We start from the raw sequence: 21,896 nt of genomic DNA, 5'->3' as shown, positions 1-21,896 counted from the left end.
GGATTTATATTGATTGTGAGTGGGGTTAATATTGAAGGTGAGGGGGATTTATATTGATGGTGAGGGGGGGGTTTATATTGAAGGTGAGGGGGGTTTATATTGAAGGTGAGGGGGATTTATATTGATGGTGAGGGGGGTTTATATTGATGGTGAGTGGGGTTTATATTGATGGTGAGGGGTTTATATTGATGGTGAGGGGGATTTATATTGAAGTTGAGGGGGATTTATATTGAAGGTGAGTGGGGTTCTTTTGAAGGTGAGGGGGGTTTATATTGATGGTGAGGGGGATTTATATTGATGGTGAGGGGGGTTTATATTGATGGTGAGGGGGATTTATATTGATGGTGAGGGGGGTTTATATTGAAGGTGAGGGGGGTTTATATTTATGGTGATGGGGGTTTATATTGAAGGTGAGGGGGATTTATATTGATGGTGAGGGGGATTTATATTGATGGTGAGTGGGGGTTTATATTGAAGGTGAGGGGGATTTATATTGATGGTGAGTGGGGTTTATATTGAAGGTGAGGGGGATTCATATTGATGGTGAGGGGGATTTATATTGATGGTGAGGGGGATTTATATTGATGGTGAGGGGGATTCATATTGATGGTGAGGGGGATTTATATTGATGGTGAGGGGGATTTATATTGATGGTGAGGGGGGTTTATATTGAAGGTGAGGGGGGTTTATATTGATGGTGAGGGGGGTTTATATTGAAGGTGAGGGGGATTTATATTGATGGTGAGGGGGATTTATATTGAAGGTGAGGGGGGTTTGTATTGAAGGTGAGTGGGGTTTATATTGAAGGTGAGGGGGATTTATATTGATGGTGAGGGGGGGGTTATATTGAAGGTGAGGGGGGTTTATATTGAAGGTGAGGGGGATATATATTGATGGTGAGGGGGGTTTATATTGAAGGTGAGGGGGATTTATATTGATGGTGAGTGGGGTTTATATTGAAGGTGAGGGGGATTCATATTGATGGTGAGGGGGATTTATATTGATGGTGAGTGGGGTTTATATTGAAGGTGAGGGGGATTTATATTGAAGGTGAGGGGGATTTATATTGATGGTGAGTGGGGTTTATATTGAAGGTGAGGGGGATTTATATTGATGGTGAGTGGGGTTCATATTGAAGGTGAGGGGGGTTTATATTGAAGGTGAGGGGGATTTATATTGAAGGTGAGGGGGATTTATATTGATGGTGAGTGGGGTTTATATTGAAGGTGAGGGGGATTTATATCGATGGTGAGTGGGATTTATATTGAAGGTGAGGGGGATTTATATTGATGGTGAGGGGGATTTATATTGATGGTGAGGGGGATTTATATTGAAGGTGAGGGGGATTTTTCTTGAAGGTGAGGGGGATTTATATTGATGGTGAGTGGGGTTTATATTGATGGTGAGGGGGGTTTATATTGAAGGTGAGGGGGATTTATATTGATGGTGAGGGGGATTTATATTGATGGTGAGTGGGGTTTATATTGATGGTGAGGGGGGTTTATATTGAAGGTGAGTGGGATTTCTATTGATGGTGAGGGGGATTTATATTGATGGTGAGTGGGGTTTATATTGAAGGTGAGGGGGATTTATATTGATGGTGAGGGGGATTTTTTTTGAAGGTGAGGGGGATTTATATTGATGTTGAGGGGGGTTTATATTGAAGGTGAGGGGGATTTATATTGAAGTTGAGGGGGATTTATATTGATGGTGAGTGGGGTTTATATTGATGGTGAGCGGGGTTTATATTGAAGGTGAGGGGGATTTATATTGAAGGTGAGTGGGGTTTATATTGAAGGTGAGGGGGATTTATATTGATGGTGAGGGGGGTTTATATTGAAGGTGAGGGGGATTTATGTTGATGGTGAGGGGGGTTTATATTGTAGGTGAGGGGATTTATATTGATGGTGAGGGGGATTTATATTGAAGGTGAGAGGGATTTATATTGAAGGTGAGGGGGATTTATATTGATGGTGAGGGGGATTTATATTGAAGGTGAGGGGGATTTATATTGATGGTGAGGGGGATTTATATTGATGGTGAGGGGGGTTTATATTGAAGGTGAGGGGGATTTATATTGATGGTGAGTGGGGTTTATATTGAAGGTGAGGGGGATTTCTATTGATGGTGAGTGGGGTTTATATTTGTGGTGAGTGGGGTTTATATTGAAGGTGAGGGGGATTTATATTGAAGGTGAGGGGGATTTATATTGATGGTGAGTGGGGTTTATATTGATGGTGAGGGGGGTTTATATTGAAGGTGAGGGGGATTTATATTGAAGGTGAGGGGGATTTATATTGATGGTGAGTGGGGTTTATATTGAAGGTGAGGGGGATATATATTGATGGTGAGGGGGGTTTATATTGATGGTGAGGGGGATTTATATTGAAGGTGAGTGGGGTTTATATTGAAGGTGAGGGGGATTTATATTGAAGGTGAGTGGGGTTTATATTGAAGGTGAGGGGGATTTATATTGATGGTGAGGGGGGTTTATATTGATGGTGAGTGGGGTTTATATTGAAGGTGAGGGGGATTTATATTGAAGGTGAGGGGGGTTTATATTGAAGGTGAGGGGGATTTATATTGATGGTGAGGGGGGTTTATATTGCTGGTGAGGGGGATTTATATTGATGGTGAGTGGGGTTTATATTGAAGGTGAGGGGGATTTATATTGAAGGTGAGGGGGGTTTATATTGAAGGTGAGGGGGGTTTATATTGAAGGTGAGTGGGGTTTATATTGAAGATGAGGGGGATTTATATTGATGGTGAGGGGGGTTTATATTGATGGTGAGTGGGGTTTATATTGAAGGTGAGGGGGATTTATATTGAAGGTGAGTGGGGTTTATATTGAAGGTGAGGGGGATTTATATTGAAGGTGAGGGGGATTTATATTGATGGTGAGGGGGGTTTATATTGATGGTGAGGGGGTTTTATATTGATGGTCAGGGGGGTTTATATTGAAGGTGAGGGGATTTATATTGAAGGTGAGGGGGGTTTATATTGATGGTGAGGGGGGTTTATATTGATGGTGAGGGGGGTTTATATTGAAGGTGCGGGGGATTTATATTGAAGGTGAGGGGGATTTATATTGATGGTGAGTGGGGTTTATATTGAAGGTGAGGGGGATTTATATTGATGGTGAGTGGGGTTTATATTGATGGTGAGTGGGGTTTATATTGATGGTGAGTGGGGTTTATATTGAAGGTGAGTGGGGTTGATATTGAAGGTGAGGGGGATTTATATTGAAGGTGAGGGGGGTTTATATTGAAGGTGAGGGGGATTTATATTGAAGGTGAGGGGGGTTTATGTTGATGGTGAGGGGGATTTATGTTGATGGTGAGGGGGATTTATGTTGATGGTGAGTGGTTTGCTCTGATGCCCAGTCTTTCTCTGCATTCCCCTGTTACTCCCCGAGCCCCAGAGCCGCTCCCTCGCACTGGGTGACTCGTTGCCATGGAGACAGATGGCGCCTTGCCAGTTCACCGGTGACGGGAAGCGTCATTAGATGGACATTGGTGCTGGCCTATCAGTGGCAGGCAGCGTTCCGGGCGGTGATGTTAGCTGACCAATCAGCAGCGCGATGCGGTCCCTGCACTGAAGGACCGCCCCGCTGAAGCGCGGTGTGTTCTGTGAGTCGTAGTTTCCTTCCTGTTCTGTAATGGAGAATGTCGGCGAGTGCTCACATAGAAAGACTACAACTCCCAGGAGGCTCGGTTCCGGCTCTAGCGGCCTGCTCGGCGTTGTTTGTGAGGAGTGAGGAGGACGGGGGCCCGCCGAGAGTGAGGAGTCCCATCACCTGAACAGTGCCGGGCGGTGAGTGGGGTAACACTGGCTTATCATCACACCTGCTGGGTGATGGACCTCCCATATTCATATAAATATAATGTGTCATATCCATTCATATTTACTGTGATATTTACCATTAATATAGATTTACTGTGATATTTACCATTAATATAGATTTACTGTGATATTTACCATTAATATAGATTTACTGTGATATTTACCATTAATATAGATTTTTTTGTGATATACACCATTAATATAGATTTACTGTGTGATATACACCATTAATATAGATTTATTGTGATATATATACCATTAATATAGATTTACTGTGTGATATGACATTGCTATAGACTAACGTATATATAATACTAATATAGATTTACAGTGATATATACCATTAATTTAGATTTATTGTGATATACCATTAATATAGATTTAATGCGTGGTTTACACAATAAAAATAGATTTATTGTGTGATGTATACAATTGATTATTTATATATATATATATATATATATATATATATATAAAATGTGTGTCAGCCGTGGCTCAGTGGGTGACACTCTCGCCACTGAGTTAGAAGGTCGTAGGTTCAAGCCCCACTTCAGGGACTGAAGCACAAAATCTAGGCTGATACTTAAGTGCAGCACTGAGGGAGCGCAGCACTGTCGAAGGGCAGTATCGAGGGAGCGCAGCACTGTCGAAGGGCAGTATCGAGGGAGCGCAGCACTGTCGAAGGGCAGTATCGAGGGAGCGCAGCACTGTCAGAGGGGCAGTACCGAGGGAGCGCTGCACTGCCGGAGGGGCAGTACGAAGGCAGAGCTGCACTGCCGGAGGGGCAGTACCGAGGGAGCACAGCACTGTCAGAGGGGCAGTACCGAGGGAGCGCTGCACTGCCGGAGGGGCAGTACGAAGGCAGAGCTGCACTGCCGGAGGGGCAGTACGGAGGCAGCGCTGCACTGCCGGAGGGGCAGTACGGAGGCAGCGCTGCATTGTCGGAGGGGCAGTACAGAGTCAGCGCTGCACTGTTAGAGGGCAGTAGCAGTACGGAGGCAGCGCTGCACTGTCAGAGGTGCCTTACCAAGGGAGCGCTGCACTGTCGGAGGGGCAGTACAGAGGCAATGCTGCACTGTCGGAGGGGCAGTACAGAGGCAGCGCTGCACTATCAGAGGGGCAGTACCGAGGGAGCGCTGCACTGTCGGAGGTGCCTTACCGAGGGAACGCTGCACTGTCAGAGGTGCCTTACCGAGGGAACGCTGCACTGTCGGAGGTGCCTTACCGAGGGAGCGTTGCACTGTCAGAGGTGCCGTACCGAGGGAACGTTGCACTGTCGGAGGTGCCGTACCGAGGGAACGTTGCACTGTCGGAGGTGCCGTACCGAGGGAACGTTGCACTGTCGGAGGTGCCGTACCGAGGGAGCGCTGGATTGTCAAAGGTGCCATCTTTCAGATGAGACGTTAAACTGATGTCCAGTCCGCCCTCTTAAGTGGACATAAAAGATCCCATGGCACTATTCGAAGAAGAGCGGGGAGTTCTCCCCTATGTCCAAGCCAATATTGATCCCTAATCCACCACTACTAAAAACAAATTAACTGGTCATTATCACATTGCTGTTTGTGGGACCTTGCTGTGTACAAATTGGCTGCCGCGCTTCCTCCATTACAACAGTGATTACACTTCATAAAGTAATTCATTGGCTGTAAAGCGCTTTGGGACATCCTGAGGTTGTGAAAGGAAATATATAAATGCAAGTCTTCCTTTACTTTTTATATATACTCTTTGCATGATATTTACCATTAATGTGGATTAGCTGTGTGATATATACCATCCATATAGATTTATTCCTGACATATACCATTAATATAGATTTACTGTGTGATATATACCATTACTATAGAATAATGCATGATATATACAAGTAATACAGATTTACTGTGCGATATATATCATTAATATACATTAAAGCATGATATATACAATTAATATAGATTCACTGTGCAATATATACCATGAATATAGATTTACTATGCAAAATATACAATTAGTATAGATTTACTGTATGATATATTTCATTAATATAGATTCATTGTGTGATATATAGCATTAATATAGATTTACTGTATGGTATATACCATTAATATAGATCTGCTGTATTATAGATACCATTGATATCGATTTACTGTGTGATATAATCCATTACTATAGATGTACTGCATGATATATACCATTAATATAGTTATTGTGCGATATATACCATTAATATAGATTTAATGAGCTATTTATACCATTAAAATAGATTTACTGCACAATACATACCATTAATGTAGAGTTACTGCACGATACATGCCATTCATATGGATTTACTGTGTGATATATGTCCTATTGCCACTATTAAACTTACAGAAATATTTCACATTCATCATTTCCATTACATTACTTATCTAATGTCCCTCTCTAAGATCACTTCTCTGACATTTCCTCTCCAGGCTCCAAAGCCCAAGTCTTTCTTCATAACTCAGACCCCTTGCTCTGGGGTCAGTCTTGTGGCTCTTCTGTGTACTGCCTCCAGTGCTTGAAGGTCTCTGATCAGTACTGAACACAGTTCTTGAGGTATGGTCTGACCAGAGCCCTGTGCAGCTTGGCTGACTTGCATTGTACAGTTTGGGCACAATCTCCTCTGACTTGCATTGTACAGTTTGGTCACAATCTCCTCTGACTTGCATTGTACAGTTTGGTCACAATCTCCTCTGACTTGCATTGTACAGTTTGGGCACAATCTCCTCTGACTTGCATTGTACAGTTTGGTCACAATCTCCTCTGACTTGCATTGTACAGTTTGGGCACAATCTCCTCTGACTTGCATTGTACAGTTTGGTCACAATCTCCTCTGACTTGCATTGTACAGTTTGGTCACAATCTCCTCTGACTTGCATTGTACAGTTTGGGCACAATCTCCTCTGACTTGCATTGTACAGTTTGGGCACAATCTCCTCTGACTTGCATTGTACAGTTTGGTCACAATCTCCTCTGACTTGCATTGTACAGTTTGGGCACAATCTCCTCTGACTTGCATTGTACAGTTTGGGCACAATCTCCTCTGACTTGCATTGTACAGTTTGGGCACAATCTCCTCTGACTTGCATTGTACAGTTTGGTCACAATCTCCTCTGACTTGCATTGTACAGTTTGGTCACAATTTCCTCTGACTTGCATTGTACAGTTTGGGCTCTGTAGTTTCACATTCTATTAGCTTTGTTGATTGCTGCTCCGCATCAGTTGGACATGTTTAGTGTCATGTTTAATGAAACTCCGAGGTCACATATAGCTTCATCCTTCAATTTCAACACCATATACACAGTACGTGTGTCCCTTTTTCCCCCCTATGTGCGGTACTTTACACTAAATTTCATCTGCCATTTTTCTGTGCACTTGTATATTTTATCCAAATTATTCTGCAACTTCTGAGCTGCCTCCTTCGATTCCACTGACCCTCCTAGTTTGATATCATCTGCAAATCTGAACACTTTGTATTTGAGTTTCTGAATCTAAGTTCTGGATGTAAATTAAAAACAATGGTGGAAAAGAACAAAACTACAAAGAAAGTGAAGCGTAAACAGCGAGAAAGAAAAAGAGCAACATAAAAACTGCACACAACTATGTGAAACAGCTAACCTTTGATTCTGTGAGCAATGCCATAGGTGACCCACTAGTACTATATAAATACACTGAGATATGCCATTAAGACAAATATACTATGCGATATACCATACGTACTATTAAAAGTCTTGCGTATAGCATGCATTTGTTTTCTGAGTCACAATTTTGAATAACATTTTTTATATCAACTCTAACGTTAAAAATCTGTATTTGTACATTTAGAATGGAAAGCATATGTTAACATTTATGATGTCAAAACCCTATCTAAACATGTAAATACTTTGCCTCCGTGGTTTGTTGATTAAAAAATGAAATCATTCCAATTTTTGAAAATAAATGGCATCCGTCATTTTTTCTCAGTAACTGAAATTTCTTAGCCCAAAATAAGATCATAAATAATTTAAAAAGAAATTCCAAACTTCACATAATATGTTTACAATTACCCACTGTATTGTTGTTTGAGTCTTTTAATACCTTTTATTAAAGTTTTCTCGATGAAGGCTGTAACCTGTTTCAAAAACCTGAGCTTTAACTGGATATTTTGACCCCACAACAGTTGTCCAGGCCTTTCAAACCACAAAGGCTGTTCACTGAAGATGGATTTTTTTTTAGTCACTAGTGCTGTTACCAATTTAGTTTTAAAAAAATCTCTTCTGAATTAGTTCAGAGGCTTAAGGAAATTTTTAATATAAAAACTTAGAAATTTTAAACAAAGAACTTTTGAACATTTTATGAGGTGATTGTTTATGGAAATTTCTGTTCATTAAACACTGCATGCATTGGTAAATCCATTAATGGTGCAAGAAGAGGTCATTTTTCAACTTTGGGGGCGGAGTGTCAGAGTGGATAAAGAGCGAGGTAAAAAAACCTAAAGTGATGTCAGCACAAGGGAAGGAGCTGATTGGTGAGTAGCTGGTGAGTGTTTTTTTAAGACTTCAGTTTATTTCTGTTAAGTGAGTTAATAATCTAATAAATCGAGGTATGGCAGGGCACCTCAGTCCCGTGAAATGCACATCCTGTGCCAGGTGGGAACTCCAGGACGCTTCCCATGTCCTGGACAACCACAGGTGCAGGAAGTGTCGTCAGCTGGAGGAGCTCGAGCTCCGGGTTTCGGAGCTTAAGCAGCAGCTGGTGTCACTGCAGTGCATCCATGAGGCTGAGAGTTTCGTGCTCACCCCACAGCTTAAGAGAGTGCAGGCAGCGAGAGACTGGGTGACCACCAGACAGACAAGGAGGACCAGACAGGTAGTACAGGAATCGCCTGAAGGCATCTCACTGTCTAACTGGTAATACTGGTGAGGGTGATGGTTTCTCTGGGCAGTACAGCCAGAGCCAAGTCCACGGCGCCGCAGGTGGCTCAGCTGTATGGGGGGGCGGGGGGGGGAGGAGAAAGGTCAGGAGTGCAATAGTGGTAGGGGATTCTATAGTTAGGGGAGCAGACAGGCGTTTCTGCAGCCCCAGACGTGATTCCAGGACGGTATGTTGCCTCCCTGGTGCCAGGGTCAAGGATGTCACTGAGCGGCTGCAGAACATTCTGGAGGGGGAGGGTGAACAGCCAGAGGTCGTGCCCCATATCAGCACCAACGACATAGGTAGAAAGAGGGTTGAGGTCCTGCAGGCAAATTTTAGGGAGCTAGGAAAGAGATTAAAAAGTGACCTCCAAGGTAGTAATCTCCGGATTACTGCCAGTGCCACGCGCTAGTGAATATAGAAATAGGAGGATAGAGCAGATGAATGCATGGCTGGAGAGATGGTGCAGGAGGGAGGGCTTCAGATTCCTGGGGCATTGGGACGAGTTCTGGGGAAGGTGGGACCTGTACAGGCCGGACGGGTTGCACCTCAACAGAGTTGGGATCAAGTTCCTCGCAGGGAGGTTCAGAGGTGCTGTGGGAGGGAGGGTTTAAACTAATTTGTCAGGGGGATGGGCACATGGATGTAGCCTTGGAATGGAGAAACAAAGTGCACAAGGGATTGGGAGTGATAGATAGCACTAGAATAAGAAATAATACGGTATTAGGTGGGATCAGTCGAATAGAGAATACAAGAAAGTCTAAGACGGGTTTACAGTGCATGTGTGTAAACGCACAAAGTGTGGTAAAAAAGGTTGGTGAGCTCAGGCACAAATAGCCACATGGGAATATGATGTCATGGCGATAACGGAGACCTGGGTCAAAAAAGGGCAGGATTGGGTACTAAATATTCCTGGATACAAGGTGTTCAGGAAAGATAGGGAAGGAAAGAAAGGATGGGGGGGGGGCAGTATTGATTAAGGAGAATATTGCAGTGCTGGAGAGAGAGGATGTCCTGGAGGGGTCAAGGACAGAATCTATTTGGTTAGAGTTAAGAAACAATAGAGGTGTCATTACACTACTGGGTGTATTCTATAGGCCACCAACTAGTGGGAAGGAGATCAAGGAGCAAATTTACAGGGAAATTACAGAGAGGTGCAAGAACCATAGGGAGGTGATAATGGGGGACTTCAACTATCCTAATATAGACTGGGACAGTAATAGTGTAAGGGGCAAAGAGGGGGAAGAATTTCTGGTGTGTTCAGGAGAACTTTCTTGACCAGTACGTTTCTGGCCCATTGAGGAAGGAGACATTGCTGGATCTGGTTCTGGGGAATGAGGCGGGCCAAGTGAAGCAAGTGTCAGTGGGGAACATTTAGGGAACAGCGATCACAGTATTATAAGGTTTAGATCAGCTATGGAAAAAGACAAGGAGCAATCTAGAGTAAAAATACTTAATTGGAGGAGGGCCAATTTCAGTGGGTTGAGAACGGATCTGGTCCGGGTAAATTGGAATCAAAGATTGGCAGGCAAAACTGTAATAGAACAATGGGCGGCTTTTAAAGAGGTGACTGTTTGGGTACAGTCTAGGTACATTCCCAGGAGGGGGAAAGGAAGGGCAACTAAAGCCAGAGCTCCCTGGATGACAAAAGAGATAGTGATTAAGATGAAGCAGAAAAAGGGGCATATGAGAGATGTCAGGTTTATATCACAAGTGAGAACCAGGCTGAATATAGAAAGGTCAGAGGGGAAGTGAAAAAGGAAATAAGAGGGGCGAAGAGGGAGTATGAGAATAGAGTGGCGGACAAAATAAAAGGGAATCCAAACGTCTTCTACAGGCATGTAAACAGTAAACAGGTAGTAAGAGGAGGGGTGGGGCTGATTAGGGACCAAAAAGGAGACCCAGTATTGGAAGCAGAGGGCATGGCCGAGGTACTAAATGAGTACTTTGCACATGTCTTTACCAAGGAAGAAGATGCTGCCAGAGTCTCAGTAAAAGAGGAGGTAGTTGAAATACAGGATGGGCTAAAAATTGATAAAGAGGAGGTACTAGAAATGCTGGCTCTACTGAAAGTAGATGGGCGCTAAATTGGACCGTGTAGCGCCTGTTGTTTTCGGCGTTACACGGTCTCTCTGACATCCAAGATGGAGTGTTGGATGCGCATGCATGTTTCCAGCGTGATGTGCGCCAGACGCAGGAGTTAGCGCAGGCGCAGATAACGATCATTGGAATCATTAAAGTAGGGAGAAAATGGCTTCAATCAGATTTAAAGTGATAGACGCCATTTTGGGACATTAACACTCAACTCAACCCACAGTCTTAACCCCGACCACCTGAACCTGTCCTAGAGTGCCTGGAGGACCGCTCCCCCCACCAGCGCTATTTAATGGGACCATGCAGGATTTACAGGTTAGTGACTGGATTATTGCTTCTGACTGCCGAGATAGTTGTCACTGTTTTTGGAGGTCTCCTAGACTTCAATACTAGGACACAGGGACATAGCCTAATATTTAGAGCCAGGACGTGCAGGAGTGAAGTTAGGAAATGGGTGGGAGACATTTGGAATGCTCTTCTGCAGACGACAGTTGATGCTCGCTCACTTGTGAATGTTAAATCTGAGATTGATAGCTTTCTGTGAACCAAGGGTATTAAGGGATATGGGGCTAAGGAGGGTGTATGGAGTTAGATCACAGGTCCACCATGATCTCATTGAATGGTGAAACAGGCTCGAGGGGCTAAATGCCACTGCCACTTGCTGCCTCCTGATATACACCACCTTCTCCTGCAAGAAAACGGGACGTGTGTCTGGGTGATGTGCCTGTTATGGTTGAATAGCTGCCAGAGTTTGTGGCCTGTGAGTTGTGAGTGGGCTGCTTGCAACAGTGGTAATGTGTAAGGAAGCATCTGGTTGGAAGAGTTGAGTACTGATGGAAAGAGTTTGTTGGTTTGTTGGTGATGGGGGGGCGTAGTGTGTGGTGCAGTTGGTAGGAGACGCCACATGACAGTTGACCTCACTCACCTTGACCACTCATGTCAAAGCATTGAACTTCTTCCTGCACCGCATCCATGTTCATGATGCTGTTTGCTTGGCATTGACTTCGTCCCCCGCTGCCTCCTACTGCCTTTTGGGTATATGTCTGGGGGGCCTCCTTATATCCCCCCCCCCCCCCACTGCGGATATAGGATGCCCCTCCTTCTGTCCACCTCTTAGACCAAGGTGCATTCACTCTCGCAGGACTGGTACCAACTCAGATCGGCAGATTGGTGAGGTCTGGTGTGCAGATTGGAGAATGTGGCATTTAGTAGTGCGCAACCTTTATTCAATGTTTTAGCATAACTCATCAGTGTGTAAACATAGGGACGGGACCTGCATCTGTGTTTTACGTGTGTGATGTCTGATCTCTATTCAGACTCCATGCAGACAGCAGACTGTTATTTACAGCAAATAACAGGTACCAGCCACCTTGAAGAGATTTCGGAGAAACATCCTCCCTTTAAGAGGTTGAACTCCCCCTGGTGGTGGAATGTGCAAATTGCATTGATTCCACATGCAAGGCCCGGAAAGGAACACTGATTGCAGGTGAGTCCTCGGGCCATCCGAAACTCGCGTCCTGCCTGCACAGGGGTCATTGGGCGCATCACGCTACCCACGCCCAAAAAAGCCCCTTATCCAATTTTTCCCCCAATAAGTTACCTGGTCCAGATGGGAAGCATCCAAGGTTGCTGAGGGAAGTAGGTGGAAATTGCGGAGGTTCTGGCCACAATCTTCCAAACATCCGTAGATACGGGGGTGGTGCCAGAGGACTGGAGAATTGCAAATGTTACACCTTGTTCAAAAAAGAGTGCAAGGTTAAACCCAGCAACTATAGGCCAGTCGGTTTAACCTCAGTGGTGGAGAAACGTTTAGAAATGATAATCCGGGACAGAATTAACAGTCACTTGGACGAGTGTGGGTTAACTAAGGTAAGCCAGCACTGATTTGTTAAAGGCAAATCGTGTTTAATTAATTTGATTGAGTTTTTTGATGAGGTAATGGAGAGGGTCGATGAGGGTACTGCAGTTGATGTTGTGTACATGGACTTTCAAAAGGCGTTTCATAAAGTGCCGCATAATAGGTTGTCAGCAAAGTTGAAGCCCATGGAATAAAAGGGGACAGTGGCAGCATGGATACGAAATTGGCTAAGTGACAGGAAACAGAGAGTAGTGGTGAACGGTTGTTTTTCGGACTGGAGGGAGGTGTACAGTAGTGTTCCCCAGGGGTCGGTGCTGGAACCACTGCTTTTTTTGATATATATTAATGACTTGGACTTGGGTGTACAGGGCACAATTTCCACATTTGCAGATGACACAAAACTTAGAAGTGTAGTGAACAGTGAGGAGGATAGTGATAGACTTCAAGAGGATATAGACAGGCTGGTGGAATGGGCGGACACGTGGCAGATGAAATTTAACGCAGAAAAGTGTGAAGTGATACATTTTGGCAGGAAGAACGAGGAGAGGCATTATAAATTAAAGGGTGCAATTCTAAAGCGGTGCAGGAACAGATAGTTGTGGGGGTATATGTGCACAAATTGTTGAAGGTGGCAGGGCAGGTTGAGAAAGCGGTTAAAAATGTATACAGGATCCTGGGCTTTCACATCGTTCACCTGACGAAGGGGGAAGCCTCCGGAAGCTTGTGAATTTAAAATAAAATTGCTGGACTATAACTTGGTGTTGTAAAATTGTTTACAATTGTCAACCCCAGTCCATCACCGGCATCTCCACATCATTTATAAATAGAGGCATAGAGTACAAAAACAAGGAAGTTATGATGAACCTTTATAAAACATTGGTTCGGCCACAACTGGAGTATTTGCCCAATTCTGGGCACCGTACTTTAGGAAAGATGTGAAGGGCTTCGAGAGGGTGCAGAAGAGATTTACTAGAATGATTCCAGGGATGTGGGACTATAGTTACGTGGATAGACTGGAGAAGCTGGGGTTGTTCTCCTTGGAACGGAGACGGTTGCGAGGAGATTTGATCGAGGTGTTCAAAATCATGAAGGGTCTAGACAGAGTAGATAGAGAGAAACTGTTCCCATTGGCGGAAGGGTCAAGAACCAGAGGACACAGATTGGCAAACGAACCAAAGGCGACATGAGGAAACATTTTTTTACACAGCGAGTGGTTAGGATCTGGAATGCGCTGCCCGAGGGGGTGGTGGAGGCAGATTCAATCATGGCCTTCAAAAGGGAACTGGATAAGTACTTGAAAGGAAAAAATTTGCAGGGCTACAGGGAAAGGGTGGGGGAGTGGGACTAACTGGATTGCTCTTGCAGAGAGGCAGCACAGGCGCAATGGGCTGAATGGCCACCTCCTGTGTTGTAACCATTCTATGATTCTATGATTTTCCAAAATATTGGTAAAATGCGCTCCCAGCCTGTGGTAAGAAGCAGAGGATCTATACTTAAGTGGTTAAAGGCAAAAATGTAAAGACAGGAACTGTGTGAAATTCAGGAAAGCGGTGGGGGGCAACACGTGAAGGCATAAAAAGAACGGCGGTAGGTCGGGGGCGTGGCTGATTGGCCGGAATTGGTCTTTCAGAAAGTTTGTTGAGTGATTCAATTGGTTCATCACTAAACCATGCCAGTGAAAAGATGGCATGTTGACATAGGTTTTATCATTATACATGTTGACATATGGATTTTCATTATAAATCTCTGAGATAATTTCAATGTTAAATATTGATACAAAAAGCATGATGCAAAATTGTGATACTGGTTTGTGGATAGGAAGTGTGCACGTTTTTAATATATGGATATATTAATATATATGTAAGTAATATATATTTGTTTACAGTAACTATTTTCTGTGATGTTTTTCAATGTGTATGGAGTATTTGTGTGAGTGTCAGTTTGTCTGCCCGTGGGGGAAGGTTGTATTTATGGCGGTCAGTGTTTGATAGCGGATGTATCATGAGGTAAGAAGTTGGGGCTTAGTGTTCAAGTGGAAGATTTATTTTGAAGGGTATAGGGTTGTGTTGGAGTTTGTAACATGAATGCAAAGTTGTATGTGTGACGGTGGAAGGAGAAGGTTGGAGCTGAGTGGTGGAAAGGTATCGAACATTGGGGAGGGAGGAATGGGGCTACAGAGAGAAGGTGGTGAGAGTTCGGGCTGAGTGACGGGAAGTGTTGAAAAGGTGTGAGAGATATGAATAGTTAATGCGTTTTAGTGGTCTTGGTTGAACGATGAGTTTGAACTTCCCCGCTCTCTTTGACCAGTGCCGTGGGATTGTTCATGTCTAGCCTTGATTTAACATCTCTTCTAACAGACTCCATCAATACTGCACTGACGTGTTAGCCTAGACCCAGGGAGTGGGACTCCAACCCACAACCTTCTGACTTACAGGCAAAATTGCCACCAACTGAGCCAAGCTGACAAGGTGGGACGAGGTGCGAGCAGAAATGAGAGGGTTAGGATGGTGGTCAAGGACCAAAATGGTGAGGGAAAAGATACAAAGGAAAGTTTTTTTAAAAAAAAGCACTGGGGAAGGGAGTCTCTGGTTGGGAGTTTAGGGTGAATGTGAGAATTTCCTAACATGGCACCCTTGACAGGACTCAAGCCTAACACCCCTCGAATATGGATCTAGTAATGATACAGACAACAGGTGCAGTCCTGTGCCTGTATGACAAGGATGAATGCTTGGACACGGAGTCAAACACTTGTTCTTTATTAAAGATTAAATGTTATATTTACTCATAACCAACACCCACTTTTCAAAGGATGCTTTTCCGCAGAAGATTACACACATTACAGCGAACCCTCCAGATCGCTCCCTTCTCTATCTCCCCACCTCACATTACAATGGTCTTGCTTTTAAGCACAGCTAAATGGCCATTACATCACCTCCTCCACCACTTCCACATCCGGTATTATTAGCTCAACATACCAAAACTTAAAGGCTCCACAGCACAATCTCAGGGCACAACTTAAACTACTTTATCTATTTACTTGTACAGAAAATAATAAACATATAGATGTATCCATGAGAAGATCAGAACTGTCCAAGGTTATTTTGTGTGGCAACAGCTACAGCCTGACAGATTTGGTGACATTCTACATATATCACCTGTTTTTAGCAAATGTCTAAAGAAGCTGCCTTTTACCCACAAAATGGAATCTTTAATTCAAAATGGAATCCAAATACAACTTCATCTAGCATAGCTTCTCTAACAGGAAGAGGCTTTCCAAATATAGGAAAAGTGGGGATGGTGTTTCTGGATTATGGGTGTATCAGGTGTGGTGGGGGGGATATGTGAGTCATGGTAATGGTGGGAGGGGGTGGGAGAGTGGTAGCTGGATGTGTAGTATCGTAGCTTTGCAATGTGTCATCCTGAGAAGGGTTGTGGCAGTACCGAGGGACTGAGATGTTGGAGGGGTCCCAGGGTGTAGGAGAAATGGGAGGGCGGTTCTAGAATATTGGAGTTGTGGGACGGGTGTATTGGAGTGTGGTTGAAATGGGGAGGGTTGCTAGTATTTGGGCCGAGCAGATGGAGTGTGGGGTGATCATGGTGCTGGAAGAGGGGTGTTGGGGTGTTGGAGTACCAAGATGGTGATGGTGGGGTCAGGGACTAGTTTTTAGTGTGTGGCAATGGTTGGACGGGGGTTCAAGTCGTTAAGTGCTAGGTGTGAGTGGACTGGGGAGGGGTCCTGGGATGTGATTGTAGTGGGGATGTCGGTGTGAGGGTCAGGGAATACTTGGGGAGAGTGTGCCAGGGTATAGTATATTTAGGAGTCAGGGTATGGGAGTACAAGGGCTTGGGGGAGGCCAACAGTGATGGGATTTTGTCAGGGATGGGTAGGTAATGGGGGAGGGAAGGTATAGGTGCTTGATAGGACGTCTTGACTGTATAAGGGAACAAGGAAAGGCAAGGGCACTTTGGGTGGTGAGAGACTATGGGAAGCAGAGGGAGAAGGAACAAACTCTGAGGGTGGAGGGAGTGGGAAGGGGGAAGGCATGAGTGTATGAAAGAGTTTGAGGAAAGATGAGCACTTCAGGCAGAGAAAGGTGATTGGAGCAAGGAAGAGGATGCAGGCCTAGGCGTGTGGTGATGGGCACAGGTCGTGAGAGTGTTCAGGTAAGTTGGCAGTGATGAAGGGAACGAGTGTAATGTATCCAAGTTTGCAGACGATACAAAGCTAGGTGGGAAAGTAAGCTGTGAGGAGGATATAAAGAGTCTGCAAAGGGATATAGACAGGTTTAAGTGAGTGGGCAAGAAGGTGGCAGATGGAATATAATGTGGGGAAATGTGAGGTTATTCACTTTGGTAGGAAGAATAGAAAAACAAAATATTTTTTAAATGGTGAGAAACTATTAAATGTTGGTGTTCAGAGAGACTTGGGTGTCCTCGTACAAGAAACACAGAAAGTTAGCATGCAGGTACAGCAAGGAATTAGGAAAGCAAATGACATGTTGGCCTTTATTGCAAGGGGGTTAGAGTTCAAGAGTAAGGAAGTCTTGCTGCAATTGTGTAGGGCTTTGGTGAGACCTCACCTGGAGTACTGTGTATAGTTTTGGTCTCCTTATCTGAGGAAGGATATACTTGTCTTTCGAGGTGGTGCAACAAAGGTTCACTAAATTAATTCCTGGGATGAGAGGGTTGTCCTATTAGGAGAGATTGAGTAGAATGGGCCTATACACACTGGAGTTCAGAAGAATGAGAGGTGATCTCATTAAAACATATAAGATTCTGAGGGGGCTTGACAGGGTAGATACTGAGAGGTTGTTTCCCCCAGCCAGAGAGTCTAGAACTGGAGGGCATAGTCTCAGGATAAGAGGTTGGCCATTTAAGACTGAGTTGAGGAGGAATTTCTTCACTCAGAAGGTTGTGAATCTTTGGAATTCTCTACCCCAGAGGGCTGTGAATGCTAAGTTGTTGAGTATATTCAAGGCTGAGATCGATAGATTTTTGGACTCTAGTGAAATCAAGGGATATGAAAATTGGGTGGGAAAGTGGAGTTGAGGTTGAAGATCAGCCATGATCTTATTGAATGGGGGAGCAGGCTCGAGGGACTGTATGGCCTACTCCTGCTCCTGTTTCTTATGTTCTTATGTGAGCGGCAGTAGAAGGGAGAGTGTGAGCTGAGGCCTGGCAGGGGTAGCTGGTTATTCTGGCCTAGGCTCAGGTTGTGGGTAATCCCTGTCTGGAATCCTGCCCTCAGTTTCAAAACCTGGCTGTGAGCTTCTGGAACAGTTTGATTGCTTTTAACGATATTAACATGACTAGTAGATCTCCCTTGTCGTTGCTTATTGTGAGTGGAATGTTTTATAAGATCAGGGGGAATATGCAAAGTGGTATTACCAGGGACGCGGACATCTGCAGTGGGAGTAGCCCTGGGATCTGGGATGGGATCCCAGCGTTTAATGGAGGTAATCTCCCAAGGACTAGGAACGCTGGAGCAGGCCTGGGATTGTGCAGAGAGGGATCCCGGGACCCAGGAGCGTTCACGAGGTTGTTCAGAAAGGCCTGTGAGCATTGGGGGTGGTTTTGAGAATAGGGGGCGCTGAGAATACCCTCTAGTGGTATGTGAGCATTAAGTAGGGAGTCACAGCATCTAATAATGCTTGTTAAAATGAAATGGACCGAAAATCACAGGATGGGATGCACTACTTTCTGATGTGTACCAGGAGTACACTACTAGTGAGGTTTCTGATGTGTACCAGGAGTACACTACTAGTGAGGTTTCTGATGTGTACCAGGAGTACACTACTAGTGAGGTTTCTGATGTGTACCAGGAGTACACTACTAGTGAGGTTTCTGATGTGTACCAGGAGTACACTACTAGTGAGGTTTCTGATGTGTACCAGGAGTACACTACTAGTGAGGTTTCTGATGTGTACCAGGAGTACACTACTAGTGAGGTTTCTGATGTGTACCAGGAGTACACTACTAGTGAGGTTTCTGAGTCATTGGTAAACTTAAATTTCCATAAATAAGCAAATATTACTGCAAAAGATGCTCAAAATGCATCATTTATGCAGTTTCTAAGTTTTTATCTGAAAATAAATCTTTAAGCCTCAAAAATGGTTTGATAGATTTTTTTAAATCGAATATACACAACCAAAAGTGATAACTGATCAAAAAATCCATCTCTTTAAACAATCTGTTTTCTTTTCTAACCATCAGCAAAACTACTATGAACAGCTGCTGTTTCTCCAATACTAACATCTGATATTGCTCCCACCTGCTGCACCTGTTTTTCTGAGAGGAAAAGCACAATTGCCAAATATTTAAATAAATTCAAATTGACAATAGTTGAAATAAAATCTTTGCAAATTCAATCTCCAGTTTCTTTCAAAGTCCTCGCAGGGTAAACAGACACATCCTTCTACCCTTCAACTTCAGGTGATTGTATTCTGGAAAATTCTGCTAAGTTCACATGCTCAGGAGGCAGAGATATGATTGAAAGCTCAGTAAACTTGTGGCTAAATATTCAGTTCAAGCCCAGGCTTTTGTGATGGGCTGAAGCTTTGAAGTAAAATCTTCAATGAAATAATTAAAAGAGACAAAAGACAATTCAATCAACACATTTAACATGTTAACATGAAATGTGTAATTTTAAAATTTAGTTTAAATCCTTAATTTGAAAATTAGAAATTTCAGTTAATGAGGAAAAATGGTCATTCAAAAATATTAAGGTGAAGGTTGACAAATTATTGGATCATTATCAGGAATAGAAATCCCAGCTGATTTTTCCCCCCTTCTTTAGCGTAGGGTCCACGAGACCAACTGTAACACCTGAGTCACGATCAACCAATTCAGCACAGAGCAGTGATCAAACATGGGGCCTACTGATCTGAATGGCCCAGTTATACACTGGCTGAACCCGGCAAGCCCTCGTGGGGCACACTGTAACATTCAGTATCTGGCCTTCTCTAATTACTTTCTATGCTGCTTTTGTTTGTATTTGTAATTTCCTCGGTCCACTTGTCGAGCAGATTTCTTGCATATTTTGAATTACAATCACCTTTGTGTCCTCTGTTAGAACGAAGGAGCTGTCATTTACTTAGCACCTTATCATATCTCAAAAGACATCCCCAAGCACTTCACACATTGTGCAGCTCCTGTCCAATTTTGCCCACAAGGTTGGACAAACAGTAATGAAATGAATGATCAGTTAAGCTGTGTTTGCTGGTCTCAGTTGAGGCAGGAATATTGGCCAGAACATTGGAAGAACATCATGAGGCATTCACTTGAAATACCAGAACAGGCAGAAAGGGCCTCTGTTTAACACCTCATCTGAAGTTCCTTTAATTCAGTCACAATACATCAGGAGTTACAAACCAGCAGCATCCAAAATCTGTGAACACTCATGCATGAATTCCAAGCAGTTAGCTTGAGGGAGAGGAACCAAGTCACACAGTTCAAGCAAAAATGTACTGTGTGATTTATTCAGCCATATGCATGACCATCATTTGAAATTAACTGACAGTTATTTAAATCCAGAATGCCCAGCCAACTGTTTTCGGGTACTTAAGTAGCTTGGATTGTTTAAATGGGAGAGCCGAGATTGTCGTAGTTTTGAAGAGACTAGTCAGACTCATTGGCCCCGATATTTATGGGAAGGGAGCAGGGGTGCCTGTAACATGGGAAAGGCCGAGGTTCTGCCATTAATAGAATTATTTTACTCAGTTTCCTGCCCGGCAGCCAGCCAGATTGAGAGGGAGCGCCTACTGTACAAGGCCGCAGCTGGGTGTGGAGAGGAGGGAGGGAGAGATCGGACCGCGATTGGAGTTGGTGGGGGGGTGGGGGGAGGAGAGATCGGATTGCGGGGAGTGGTAATTGTATCCATGTGATTTATATCAATTAGTATTAATTGTATTCAGGTGGTGCATATCAGTTGGGAACACTCTTGTATCCATTTATAAGATCCAGGGTGTAGTGGATGTAATGTGGACCTGTGAATAAAGACTTGGAAACAACTGAAGTCCAGGCTCTGGTATTCCATCCCTCACCACCTGGCTATCCAATTTATTACAGGGGGGATAGGAGATCTGACCCCGGGGGTTGGGGGGGGGTGTTGGGAGATCGGATGGCGGGGGCGGGGTGTCGGGAGATCGGATGGCGGGGGCGGGGGCGGGGGGGGGTTCGGGAGATACACTCGTTTTCTTGTACAGTTGGTAAGATATTGGCCCGAAATTTGCTCTGAGTGGCGAGCGAACATCGCCCGCTGCTCATTACATTTCAGTGTGCCCACAAACAATCCACAGGCTTTAGTGGAGGAACTTGTTCTAATGGTGAGGCTGCAGGGAGTGCAGGAAGTGCATGGGCATGGAGTGCAGGGAGCGCATGGAGTGCAGGGAGTGCAGGGAGTGCAGGGAGTGCAGGAAGCGCATGGAGTGCAGGGAGCGCATGGAGTGCAGGGAGCGCATGGAGTGCAGGGAGCGCATGGAGTGCAGGGAGCGCATGGAGTGCAGGGAGCGCATGGAGTGCAGGGAGCGCATGGAGTGCAGGGAGCGCATGGAGTGCAGGGAGCGCATGGAGTGCAGGGAGCGCATGGAGTGCAGGGAGCGCATGGAGTGCAGGGAGCGCATGGAGTGCAGGGAGCGCATGGAGTGCAGGGAGCGCAGGGAGCGCAGGGAGCGCAGGGAGCGCAGGGAGCGCAGGGAGCGCAGGGAGCGCAGGGAGCGCAGGGAGCGCAGGGAGCGCATGGAGCGCAGGGAGCGCATGGAGCGCAGGGAGCGCATGGAGCGCAGGAAGCGCATGGAGTGCAGGGAGCGCATGGAGCGCAGGAAGCGCATGGAGTGCATGGGCATGGAGTGCAGGGAGCGCATGGAGTGCAGGAAGTGCATGGGCATGGAGTGCAGGGAGTGCAGGAAGTGCATGGGCATGGAGTGCAGGAAGGGCATGGAGCGCAGGGAGCGCATGGAGCGCAGGGAGCGCATGGAGCGCAGGGAGCGCATGGAGCGCAGGGAGCGCATGGAGCGCAGGAAGCGCATGGAGTGCATGGGCATGGAGTGCAGGGAGCGCATGGAGTGCAGGAAGTGCATGGGCATGGAGTGCAGGGAGTGCAGGAAGTGCATGGGCATGGAGTGCAGGAAGGGCATGGAGTGCAGGAAGTGCATGGGCATGGAGTGCAGGGAGTGCATGGAGTGCAGGAAGTGCAGGGAGTGCATGGGCA

The 21,896-nt window shown here is 45.1% G+C and overlaps 1 long non-coding RNA gene across 1 annotated transcript in view; it reads left to right on the top strand.

Annotated features, from left to right (window-relative positions):
• The first annotated feature begins 3,742 nt into the window (after positions 1–3,742).
• LOC137310829 (uncharacterized) overlaps positions 3,743–21,896 on the top strand; it is a 65,122-nt gene continuing 46,968 nt past the window's right edge. The window contains exon 1 of the long non-coding RNA XR_010960209.1: positions 3,743–3,813. This is a non-coding gene — a long non-coding RNA (uncharacterized lncRNA). The remainder of the gene's footprint in view (positions 3,814–21,896) is intronic.

The sequence above is a fragment of the Heptranchias perlo genome, unplaced genomic scaffold (assembly GCF_035084215.1).
Source record: "Heptranchias perlo isolate sHepPer1 unplaced genomic scaffold, sHepPer1.hap1 HAP1_SCAFFOLD_276, whole genome shotgun sequence".
Lineage (NCBI taxonomy): Eukaryota > Metazoa > Chordata > Chondrichthyes > Hexanchiformes > Hexanchidae > Heptranchias > Heptranchias perlo.
This window is presented reverse-complemented; position numbering and strand designations above follow the sequence as displayed.